Here is a 12,316-nt window from a genome sequence, read left to right as displayed (position 1 = left end):
GCTGCAGTACCGTCTGCCGGACGTGAGCAGGCAGAACAATTTGTGGCTGGGGTGGTTGGGGTCTTTGATGATCCTGCTGGCCGCCTTCCTACACCACTGGATGTAGAGGTCCTCCATGGATGGCAGCTTCATCCTGGTGATGTACTGAGCAGTTTTCACCACTCTCTGTAGAGCCTTACGGTTTGAGGGTGGTGCAACTACCATACTAGGCAGGGATGCAGCCAGTCAGGATACTCTCAATTGTGCAGCTGTAGAAGTTGCAGCGTATCCTGGAATCCATGTTGAGCCACCGCAGGCTGTGGAGGAAGAAGAGCCGTTGTCTTTCTGATTTTGTGATGGTGTCAGTGTGGTGAGTCCAGGTCAGGTCCTCGCTGATGTGGCCCCGGGGAACCTGAAGCTGTTGACTCTCTCCACCGTAGTCTCACTGATGATGAGGGGGGCGTGTTCTTCTCTCACAATCAGCTTCTTTGTTTTGCTAACATTGAGATGGAGGTTGTTGTCTTGGCACCAAGATATCAGGGCTTGGACCTCCTCTCTGTAGGCTGTCTCATTGTTGCCGGTGATCGGGCCGATGTTGGCTGTGTCGTCAGCAAACTTAATGATGGTTATATGGTCATATGTGTTCCTCTGGTCCAGGTGGGAAAGGGCTGTGTGGAGGGCTATGGCGATGTCCATTGATGTATTTGGTCTGAATGCAAACTGTAGTGGGTTCAGTGAGTCAGGGAGGGAAAAGGTGAAGAATGTTTTGACTAACTGCTCAAAGCACTTCATGATGGTAGAGGTGAGGTGATGGTGGTCTTTTTGGGGACAGGGACAATGGTGGACTTCTTGAAACATGTGGGGACTACAGATTGGAGCAGTGACATGGTGAAAATGTCTGAAGACATCTGCCAGTTGATCTGCACACACCTTCAGAGCTCGGCCAGGGATGCCATCAGGTCCAGGTTCCTTGCATGCATTAATCCTTTTAAAAAGGATTTGCATACATCTGCCCTGGATATTACAAGTGGGCATGGGTCCTGGGCCTTTGGTACCTCCTCAGCCGGGAAGTTGTTCTTCTCAAAGCGTGCATAGAAGGTGTTCAGTTAACCTGGGAGAGATGCAGACATTATCTTATCTTCCTTTTGTAGTCTGTAACAGTTCTTAGTGCAGACCACGTGTGACTGGTGTTGGAGCCCTGATAGACTCCACTTTGTCCCTGTATTGTCTCTTAGCACTGCTAATAGAACTCCGGAGCACGTACCTGGATTTCCTGTATTCGTCCAATCACCTGAGTTGTAAGCGTCGGTCCGTGACCAAGTTTCTCATATCAATGCAAGGTAACCATCAGACACACACAATTCCACATCATTCCTGCAGATCAGTCTCTATCTCCTGGGAATAAGTATCTAATTAAATGTTCCCCTTTCAGAAGCTGCCTGTATGTATGATAGCCTTTTCAAGCTGAAAGGCCTGTCGTGGACTTTCATTATTCAGTGACATGACATACTATGGTATTTCAGTCTACAAGCTCTTCAGCAAGCATCTACCGTTATAGTCAGAGAGGTGAATTAGGTGAAGGTGTCCCTAATTGACTGGCTGGACCACCCTCTCACTTCCCAATCAACACTCCACGAGCGGGTCCACAGACACGGCAGCAGGAGTTCAAGAATATTTGTGAGAAAATGAAAAAACTTGGCGTATTTCCCTCAGTTTAGGTATTCCAACTTATTTCTCAATAGAAACATCAAGCACAGTGGAAAACTAAAACAAGACAGCAGAGTTGTATGGTTGAAGTCAATGAATGGCAGTGACTCACAACCGGTGTGAAGAAAGCAAAGAACAAGGTGAAGTAAGTACAATTTCTTGTTTAAAGGCCACATAATTGGATCCTTGCCTTCTATCTCTTAATTAACAGCGATTACTTATGTAAGATTGTCACACACGCTGACACACTCACACTGATGAACGCACACACTTCATTCATCAGAATGAATGAATTCAAAAGGCAGAATAAGTAGGATTTTCCTAAAAAACAATGTATAGACTCATACAAAAATAATCCCTCTCAATCATCACTTATGACCCACTAGAAGTGTGTGGTGGTGTCTGTATCTGCAGAGACCCTGCCCTCTGCCTGTATTTTCTTAGTTTCTTATTAGTTTGCTATGTTTGGGACATTTTTGAGCGTCAGCCTTTGGGCAGTGGTGTGTAGCCCCCAGCATGCAGTCTGTGAGGTTGGGGACTCATAACGTAGAGAGCAGCTTATTCTGTCTGTGTCATGTATGCATCTCCAGCGCTGGCACAGCGCTAAAACGAAGTGTGGAGATAGGTTTGGATATGCAAAGCTGCTTTTCCACCAAAAGTACTAGAACATTTATCCCCAGGAACTACTTTTCAAGGAACTAAAAAAAATTCCTTCAGCCCATTGTGTGCATTTCCACCTCAGTCTAAAGACCCGGGAAGGTTAGGCAAATTACACCTATTAGGTTACACCCATCACACAGCTGCATGACTATTTTTTTTAAACTTATTAAACACATCACTTGTAATTCAGCAAGGACCTTTGCTTATTTTAACCTATGTTTTAAATACTGAGCTTACTGGTGTATAAAGGTGAAATAGAGAGCCACTACTTCCTCAGAGCGTTGTAATATTATAATATGCTAACACAAGCATAAGCAGTCTTTTTACATATATAGCAGTATATACTTGTTTTCAGATATACTGTAAGAACAGTCACTATACACACAATTCGACAACTATTTATTAATCAGCAGAAATATAAATGTACTATTTATTCTGCCTTTAAATAGATCAAGGTTTATTCTCAACAATTTGCTTGAAACCTGACAGTTTTAATTGCCTGTGACCAAACAAAAACTCCACCCCTAAAAGGATAATGGGGGCACAGGTTTCCTTGAGTGGAAAATATACAGCATGCAAATATGCATTTACAAAACTGAACTGTTTCTCAAAATGACAGCAGTAAGCTTGTGCTGTAGGCTCTGCTCATTGTAGGGTAACTAATGGAGTATGTGTGTTACAAATGAGGCTCTACATTGGTTTTGAACAAGTCAAGCTCTATTTCATCTGACCTGATTATCAGCAGACGTCAAAACAATGATGTCCTTTTCTTATGATGAATGGGTTTATTTTTTTAGGCCACGTCAGTCACTTATGCTTTGATTAATATTAAGACTTTGACACATAACTGTGAGAAGGCCTTGTTGAAAAAATACTACAGAACAAAAGTTTTAGAAAGGACATATTCTTTAAAAAGTTAGAGCATTCCATAGAGAAATATGACAGAAATCATGCAAGAGCCAAAATGAACCTCACAAAGCAAAATTGCTCTTGAATCAATAGTCTATATCCCAAAGACCCTACGGGGTGACAGTGAATGGGCCTCCAAATGGACTCCTGGAATGAGGAGGCTTTATTTATTCTCACCTGAAAGTAAATTTAAGTCACTTGCAGCTGAGAGCAACAACAGACTTCAGGCTCATGCTTAATCCATTTCATGCATTAAATCACCTCGTACATTTAGAATTTTTTACTCTTGTTAGAGGACAGAGCACAACAGAAACTGGCTGCTGTGATGAATCTTCTACTTGTCTCACCTCTACACCTGGAGGTACACTGCTCAGGTGGACAAAGGTGTGATGTTGGAAAGTCTTGGAAGTAAAGGTATAATTCATGTGGCTAAAAGGATGAGGCAAAATTTTAGTATAGAGTATAAGAAGAAGCTAAGAAGTCCTTCTCTTCATGCAGCTAAGAGTTGGATATTGTTTTCATGCAGATAAATAGACTGAGCCCCTCCAGCTATATGATCTTTTGAGACTTATCTTTCTCTCCAGAACAAACGACAGCACTGATCGTTTGTTCAAACAACTTAAAACAATATTTACATTCAGTGCCAAGAAAAGAAAGAAAGAAATCGTTATGGACATGAATGTCCAAAAGGAGGCTGATGTGTCAGCTTTAAAAGAGAATGTAACACACTGAACTCATGACAGATTTTATAGCTTAACTAGGCCTATCCAGGATGGATATTTTTTTGTCTACTCTCTTTTGCTTATTAAGTGAGCAGCTTTGAACCCAAAACATGAAAACACACCATGCATTTTCATGTGTTGATTTTGGTATAACCAGAGGAAAATCCAGCACAGAGACTTGTGCTGATGTACACAGATCAATTTCGGTATGCAGCACAGTTGTCAATGACAATGCAGGATTCACCCAATATCGGATCTTGGAGGATATGATGAAAAACTGGGTGGGTGTTTCTGACATTTATTTACATGTATTTCACCATCACATTTGGTAACTTTCACTCCAACAAATATGAGATACTATGTACATAGAGGTCCATCCTTGGAGCTCTCCTTCTCAACCTTTACATGGCAACAATATTAAAACATTAGTTACCATAGCTATGCGGACGATACGCAACTTCTCATCTCACTATCCTGTGAATCCCATACGAACATTTAACCATGGACAAATTTTTTTATTTTTATTTATTTATTTTATTTTATTTTTTTTAAATCAGACCACCTCCGCCAACAGATGAATGGAAACAGTGGCATGACTGAAAATACTCATTTATCATGCAAGATATTGTTGAATGAAAATACGCAACCAACTTTAGTCACTTTGACTACAATGCTACATTTGTTTTTTATAATAAAAAAAGAATACATTTTATTTATATAGCACTTTTCAAAACAAATTTTACAAATTCCTTCACAATGCAATAAAAGCTAAATAAATTAAGCAAAAGTAAAAACAATAAAATAACTTAAAGCAGCACAAACAAAGATCAAAAAATATAATAGTAAAACAAGGTGATAAAATATTTATATACATAAATATATATAACTTTGGATTTACTCCTGAATAAGTTGCACACTTCCTGTTTTGACATAATTGTAGAAATGTTTTGAATACAGTTTACATTTTTTAAGTGGCTTTAATAAAAATGTTGTAAAGATTTGAAAAAATGTTTAAAAGTTTTCTAGCCATTGGTGTACTGTCTGTATTTATACTTTTTGAAGAGGTTTGTTTATTAAGAAAATATAATTAGATAAGATAATTATAGCCTACTAATAATTTTTGACATTGGCATATGAATAAATCTGATTGGCTGTCGATCATTTCTCAGAGAAATGACAATCTTGTACAGTTTGTACACATTTAACTTGTTTCACGGTCTGTCCTGTTCATTTATATGAAGAGGTTTGTTAAGCCACCACCATGCCAAAAATTACTTCTCAGCTGCTTTTGACACTACCTGGAGCTGTACACTTTGTGTGGTTAGAAAAATACCCAACAGCTTTCAGTTATCTATGACTTAAAGCATAATCAGTGAACTGTCATCCTGGAATCCCATATCGTGCTCCCACAACCTGTATTTGCCTCACAGCTCCATGGCATTGTGTGCATCTTACTATTTTTAGGCTTGAAATAGATATTCAAGGAGAGCTGCGTATGTGTGCATCCGTGTGTTTGAGTGTGTGTTCAAGAGAGAGAGTAAGAGAGCATGAGATTTTGGAGATTCGGAGATTTTTATTGGTGAGGTGGGGGGTGGATCTTATGTGGTTCAAGATTCATCCCTCTGAGACTAAAATCCTTCAAAAAGGCCTTCACAAGTTGCCTTGGGTCTTGAGGTTTTTTTGTGTGTGTGATATTGCCAACAGTGTAACCTACATGTTTGGAAATTCTGAATGTAAAAATTGATAGATTTCAATTCGAGCATCATTATACTGATGGTGCGTCTCCTGGCGAGGCTGTTTGAGTGTACAGCTCCAGCATCATTGCTGGGCTTGTTAGCTTGTGCATTCATTGAGTGCATTCCTTGAGTTTACAAGAATCCAAACTGAATGACCAGTCCAAAATAACAGCACCAGCTGTAGCAGTGTTGTCCGCCACAGTGTCTTTTTACATTATTTATAATGCAACTGGATGGGCGCCAAAGTTGAATTTTTTAAACTTCTACACATGGTGGCTTTAATTTAAAGCTGCTCTAATCAATATTTTTTATATTAAAAATAGATCAAATGCCTATGTGTAATGTGACAAGGGTTGCTCGTTGTGATGAACCCACAGACAATTATCACCCGGTTCTGCAATTCCTCATCACTCTCAGCATCGTTTTCAGCAGCAGGCAGCTGTTTTCAGCAAAAAAAACTCTAAAAACCCATTGTAAACTATATGCCCAGCACCAAACGGCACAAAGACAAAGTCAGCAACTAGCTGGTGACTTTCATTTACTGGGTAGCCAGAAATACAACTTCAAATTAATTCTATGGCTGCTGGATGTGTAAATAAGCCACTGTTTGCTAACACATTTGCCATAGGCACTTATAAGGTGATAATACAGTATAGGTCAAAATACGTCTGATTGAATATTTTTAATATGTCAATCAAAAGTATGATGTGGCTTTTATAGTTAACAGGGAATTTCCAACGTGACACAGTATATTTGGCTGTGTTTTTAAATCTTTTTCACTGTGCCTCCAACAGTGCCTCCAAACCCAACATGTTTACAGTGTTGATGTTAAGCATTATAATTCATAATATTAAAATAATCCAATAATCATCCAATAAACCAATAAGAGAAGCAAGGTCATGAGGGTCCATGCAATAGTCTTGCATGGTAAAGTTACAGAACATAACCTGCCATGCCAGCCACAGATAAATACTCTTGCTGAAGTGTGAAATTAAAACATGGCCACAATGTTATCTGTCCACACGTACAAATGGTGCAGCCAATGTTTAGTCAAACTATTATCATAGTATAATAATTCACAACCTTCCTCTCTATTTACTTTTTGTACAGCAGTATTTATTTGGAGCTGAGACAAATATTAATTTATGCTAATAGAATTTAACCAGCAAACATATGGACACTTGCAAACTTCTTCACAAATTATAGATGAAAATAATCTGCATTATCTGCTTCTCTCAAACTGTTTTCCCTCAAAACTTGAGCTGTCAATGGTTTCTTGAGCAAAAATTAAAAAATGATACATTTCTTCCAAGGGCTGCTGCTAACGGGAGATTACGCTTAATTTTAATTTACTGATGCACTGATTGGATCGTGCTCATTAGATGGACTTTAACTGAAGGGCAATTAAGCAACAAACAGCTTTCAGACTCTATCTAATTATTGATTCAAAAGGCCCAAATATCAACAGCATGATAAATGCTCAATTTTAGCTTTTGGTGTAATCGGCAAGTTGGCATTGTAGTTTGACACTGTTATTAAAATCAAGCAAGTCAATACAGGGGAAACACTATTATGCAGTCTCTGTGTTACTCACACACACACACACACACACACACACATCTGATGAGAGTTTCATGTGGAGGAAAGATTACACATGCCTAACACACATAGCTTACATATGTGCACATCAGGGAGCTAATCAGCACAACTCTTGTTCCACTGTTGACCACTGCCCTTCTCAAAGAAACTTAGGTAATCATTTTTGAAGGAAGGAACATATTTCAATGCTTATATTTTCCCAGAAAGACCGGTGATTCCAATCAAAAGCCCAGCATTCCCAAACATACTCGTCTAACACTAAGCTTCCTCTTTCTCTACAAGACTCTGCTGCCCTGTCAGCAGTAGTTCCTGTAGTCTACATTCAGACACTTAACAAGAGGGTGAAAGCACAGGAGCTGAGGAACAAATTGCCCTTCAGCATTCTGTTAGGTTCTACTGTAGATTATCTGACTGTGCTCCCTGCTACAATAAGGCCTGTGTGTTAACCAAATCTAAAAAAAAAAAAAAAATGTGATCCAACATATTTGTAATAAAGATTATTTCAGAAACCTGTTACCAACTACAAACAGTTCTTTTCTGAGAAGGGGACAGACAGCATGAGAAAGGACAGAACTAGTCATTGTGTTTGAGAGTGACAAGAAAAGAGATAAATCAGAGAGAAAGAAGAGAAAGAAAGCATGGAATAGATCTGCAGTGTGTCCATATGCATGGTTTTTCATATTCATATCAAGTTCCTTTCCATTAATTTTGAGACTACTGGTGTTGCCACACTGAGATAACTTGTAAGAAATAGTCTTCTCCCTTCATGCTTCAGTGGGGGCCTGGATACAGATTTCTGCTACAGCTGCCAGCCACGATGGCTAATCGAGCTCTACTAAGGCCTAATGCAGCTATAAGCTTTTGGCTATGAATTTACAACACCTCAAGACTGAGCTGATGAAATATTGTATTCTTGATCTGTAGGTCACAGTAGCCCATGGGTCCTTCCAAAATGAAAAAAGTCCTTTAAAAGCTGAAACTGGCTTTACAAGATCAGAAAAGAATACACAGTAGTCCTGACTGGTTCTCCTTTTCATACCAGTGTAATCCTTTAAATAAAAGTAAATGAACTGATTTACTGTATGTAAGCTATAAATTAACAGTGACTTTCACAGCAAGTGGCAGGAAATTTGAAAGGTGCAATACCTAAAAAGTGTGAAAAAATAATCAGTGCTGAGCTGAGAGTGCAATCCTATTACTGCAGCCACTTGTAAACTTTTGTACTTCAGTGTCAACTTCTATGGCACTCTTCAAAAAGTTACTCTATTTGTTCGACTCCTCAGTTGAATTTCTTTGTTACTCCCTTGTTGATGCTCTTTTCTGCTTATTTCATTTCTCTCTTTCCAAAAAAAAAAAAAAAAAAAAAAAAAAAAGATTACAGCCTTGATCACTTCTACCTGACACAGAGCACAGGCAGCTATTAATGCTTGCTGCTTTTTTGTGCATGACTCTTCTCTGTTACTTCTTTATTTCCCAGAGCAATGGAGGATCTGTCTCTCTCACTGGCCCTGGACAGAATACTGCAGAGCATTGCAATTTCACGCCCTCACGACAGATAAATCTTTCTGCTTGGCTGGCCATGAATCTTCTAGGGCTGGGTGGCCACACAGTGTGGCACTGTTGCACCTGACGTTGGAGAGGCTGCACCCTTTGAAACTTGAGATGCACCTGCGTTGCTTGGAAATCTCTTTATGTTTATGCCATCTAGGGTACAATTAGAGAAAATTAAAGAGCCATATTTAGTTAAATGCATCCAATTGCAATTCTACTCTAAGAAGTAAAACAGGGTGAATTAAATTAGTAAATACGAACTGACCACATTAGTTTGGGCTTGTAGTAAGGTACATGTCATAAAATACAAACTAAACTATCATTAAAAATATCATATTAGATGCTATATTTTTGCATCTTTTGGATTTCCTTCATCTCCATGCAATTCTCGCACAATATCCACACACATACACACTATCAGCCTTTACTGTGGGGACATACATATCTTTAACCTTCAATAAATGAACCATTAGTTTCTTTCCAAGCTGGCTTTCAAACCTCTTCCATAGCCCTCAATCATCAGACGCTATCCCACTGAGCGGGCCATGACAATGGGCTGCCTATGGAGCAGGACACAGGCAGAATATCAATGGAGTCTGGCTGGCCTGAGCCACGCTACTTTTCATCTCTCATTTCCCAAATGTGAGCCTCTGGAAAGAAATGGCCCAACTCTAGACTGATGAAGACATCCTGTAGCAATACTTTTTAAGTATTCCCTGCACACTTCTAGGGCACTACCCAAACATACAGCTGTTGGGAACTGTAGTACACAGAGAATAAAATAACATCATAGAAGCGAAGAGAAAGAAGAGCGTTTTAAGTACATCTGTCAAGAACAGGATAATAGGATCATGTGGTTTTTCTTGAAAACTATGCACATACTATAATATCAATACAACCTACAACTCCACAAATGCAGTCGAATTGTGTGTGTTGTATGCCAGGTAAGGGGCAATAAGTGTGTTCTAAAGTCCTCAGGGAGATCTAAAAACCTTTGATAAAATTTGGAAGTGGTCTAAAAGTCAAATTTCACTGAAGTGAGCCATATACCTTACAATGCAGGGCCAGATTTTTGCAGAGGGGTTTCTTTATTCATGCCACTCAATACTACACAAATTACTATGGCTTTTGTGCTTATAGATTTGGCCTCCAGTTGCTTACTATTGTATAGATGGATAGACTGCAGTTCAAGGCTGCATTACTATGCTGTGCAATAAAGTGAGCTCTCTGTGACCTCAGTTGTTTGATCTGGATAACTTGCACTCTAGTACATCAACTCAAATCTATTTTTAAAGTTTCAAATCTATTTTTCTAAGGATTTACTGCATTTTTGGTGAACTACAAATTGTAAGTTATTTAAAGCTGATGCAGAGACAGTCTGCTCTATAAGTAAGCATTAAATGCTCATTTTCTTTACAGATCAAAGAAAATGAAAATGTGTCATGTTCTTTAATGGTTCATTAATATTTTGATTCTCAAAAATAAGAGTCTGTCTTAGCAACTCCATGTTATATATAGGCTATCTAATGACAAGAAAGATGTCTCCTTTGGCTTGTGGCGTGGGCAGAGCTAAAAATGATGGCAATGTCTTTAACGATGCAAATCACATGTGTTCCTTACATAGTGGCAATCCGAGGGCATAAAAGCTCACACAGAAATAATTTTCGATGCCCCTGACCAGAATAGGTCGAGGCATGTTATAGCAAGCTTTGACCCTGTTATCAAACATGCAGTAACGCAGACTAATCCCTGAAGTATTGATCGTCTCTGAATTGGTGCACACATTCTGAAAATTGCACTAGCCTTCATGCGTATGGAGCGTTGTTTCTTCAGAGCGCTTGAGTAGGCTGACGTGTTAAGCGTGTGAAACACCGCACGGATAAAGCCGTAAAACGTGCAACATGAGAGAAAAGCCTCCACTGACACTATGCCTGCCAAATATATGTGGTTTTCGATGATATGATTCAAATGGTTTGCGATGGCACCTGCGCGTAACAGGCTCCAATAAAGGATGTTATTTTCCAAATACAACTGCTATGTGTTCAGGGTGGATTCATCTGTCTGACACAACTTCACATAATGTAATTAATCCCAACAGTCAAACATACTCAGCGAAAATGATTTCCTTACCTCACGGGCACACCCGCTGTATTCCAAGTGCACCAAAGGTCATTGCGAACACATTCAGAGGACAAGATGTAGGAGTGATGAGAAGTAGGTTAGACTGCACAATACCTAATCCTGTTCTTAGTGTCCTTCATACGTCGTCAACCCTCTAATCTTCAAAGCGAGAGGGTCCGGAGCCTCCTGGGCGCTCAGAGACTCCGTTTATAATCTCACCACTGCCAGTTTATGCGTGTGGCTCACTTTCTCTTGCGCAGCCGGTCAGACAAAGTTGTCCGTGTTTATTTCACTCATGCAGGCGAGCCTGCACAAAATGCTCAGTCTTCAGCGATGAAGCCTGTTCCTCACAGGTGGCAAGTCCAGCCACCCGCAGAAAAGATTCACACATCATCATTCACACTGGAGACGGCCGAAACCATACAGCGATTCTCCGGGCAGATTAACCCATTAGTTGTGTTGATCCCCCCCCCACTTCCTCTTACCTTGCGCTCTGGCGCCACCCAAAGTTGTGCTGGAGAGTTTTATCCACACGCAGGGATTCCCAAATGTCTTCATATCCAGCTCCCTATAACGAGATTTAGGCCAACTGATAAGATTTAGATTTAGAGACACCCTTTCAGAGATTATTTTTGTTGAGTTATATCATTTGGTGCAGCACTTGGCATCTGATTTCATTCTCATATTGTTATTCTACTCGGAGCATCAAATGAATTAAATATCAGTGAAATGGAACTAATCCAAATCTTTCTTTCCAAACTAATCAGCTCCACTGAACGCCCTCAATATAGGCTACAGCTGGACAATGTTGTGAATTTATGGGCCGAATTAAAAAAAAAACCCTCTAAGAAAGTGTGTTATGGGCTACAACCAGTTCTAAATTTTGCTTAGAATCAGTTTTCCTGTTGTCACTTTGCCAGTACTGTGCTGTCATTTCAGAGCCTGCCCCGCAGTTGTCCTCAGTATTTCCCGCCTTTAGTCATCAGCTGACTGTCACACCCACCTGCACACCTGTTCCCAATTCCCCAATCAGCTTCCCAGCATATAGCCTATACACTTTACGCCATTTCCCAGCCAAATCCTTATGAACTACTGTTTCTCTCTGCCTCATATACCTATTTGATAGCTTTTTCCGTTAAACCTGTTGTTTTGAATAACACAGCAAACTTTGTTTAAACAAACCTCCAAATCTTGCATTTAATGCCAGTGTTCTGTTTCAGGTCCTGGAGACCTCCTGGCCCTCATAAATAGCTCAAAAACACATTTAAGTTGTTTTAGAACCTTGATACTTAACAACTTTTCTTAATTTTATGAGAATTGCTTATAAACATG

The 12,316-nt window shown here is 39.6% G+C and overlaps 1 protein-coding gene across 3 annotated transcripts in view; it reads right to left on the bottom strand.

The window, feature by feature from the left end:
• Window positions 1–11,953, bottom strand: part of pcdh15a (protocadherin-related 15a) — a 217,209-nt gene extending 205,256 nt beyond the window's left edge. For 2 of the 3 annotated variants that reach the window (XM_044214750.1, XM_044214751.1), the window contains exon 1: window positions 11,470–11,953. The gene's annotated coding sequence lies outside the window, so the exon portion shown is untranslated. The remainder of the gene's footprint in view (window positions 1–11,469) is intronic. The other variant, XM_044214752.1, reaches the window with a different exon arrangement.
• Window positions 11,954–12,316: the final 363 nt, after the last annotated feature.

Source organism: Siniperca chuatsi, linkage group LG11, assembly GCF_020085105.1.
Source record: "Siniperca chuatsi isolate FFG_IHB_CAS linkage group LG11, ASM2008510v1, whole genome shotgun sequence".
NCBI lineage: Eukaryota > Metazoa > Chordata > Actinopteri > Centrarchiformes > Sinipercidae > Siniperca > Siniperca chuatsi.
This window is presented reverse-complemented; position numbering and strand designations above follow the sequence as displayed.